This window comes from Camelina sativa, chromosome 4 (genome assembly GCF_000633955.1).
Source record: "Camelina sativa cultivar DH55 chromosome 4, Cs, whole genome shotgun sequence".
In the NCBI taxonomy this organism is placed as follows: Eukaryota; Viridiplantae; Streptophyta; class Magnoliopsida; order Brassicales; family Brassicaceae; genus Camelina; species Camelina sativa.
In genome coordinates this window covers 25,325,431-25,325,791 of record NC_025688.1, presented here as the reverse complement: position 1 = coordinate 25,325,791, position 361 = coordinate 25,325,431, and positions in this window count along the sequence as shown.

The window sequence follows — 361 nt, the reverse complement described above, 5'->3', positions numbered from 1 at the left end:
AAAAAAAAAAAAAAAAAAAAAAAAAAAAAAAAGAAGTTAACACTTATTAACCAAACAAAAAATCTAAAAACTAAAATATACTAAATAATTTTTTTTAATTAACCGAGATTGTAGTATAATGGTTTGTCTTATTGTTGCTGTGGGAGTTATACAAAATTAATGTAGAAAATTAAGAATGTGAAATAATGGAATAAATGCAGTGGGAGAACCTCTTTGGGTTGTTGAGCTATTTTCCCATATTCACTTGTTACTACTTGGCCGTCTTCCTTCACATACTCGAATTTGACGTAAGTGATACGATTGATATCTTGACCTACATACACTTTTCTTACACCCTCGTACACATCGTCGTCCCATTCAC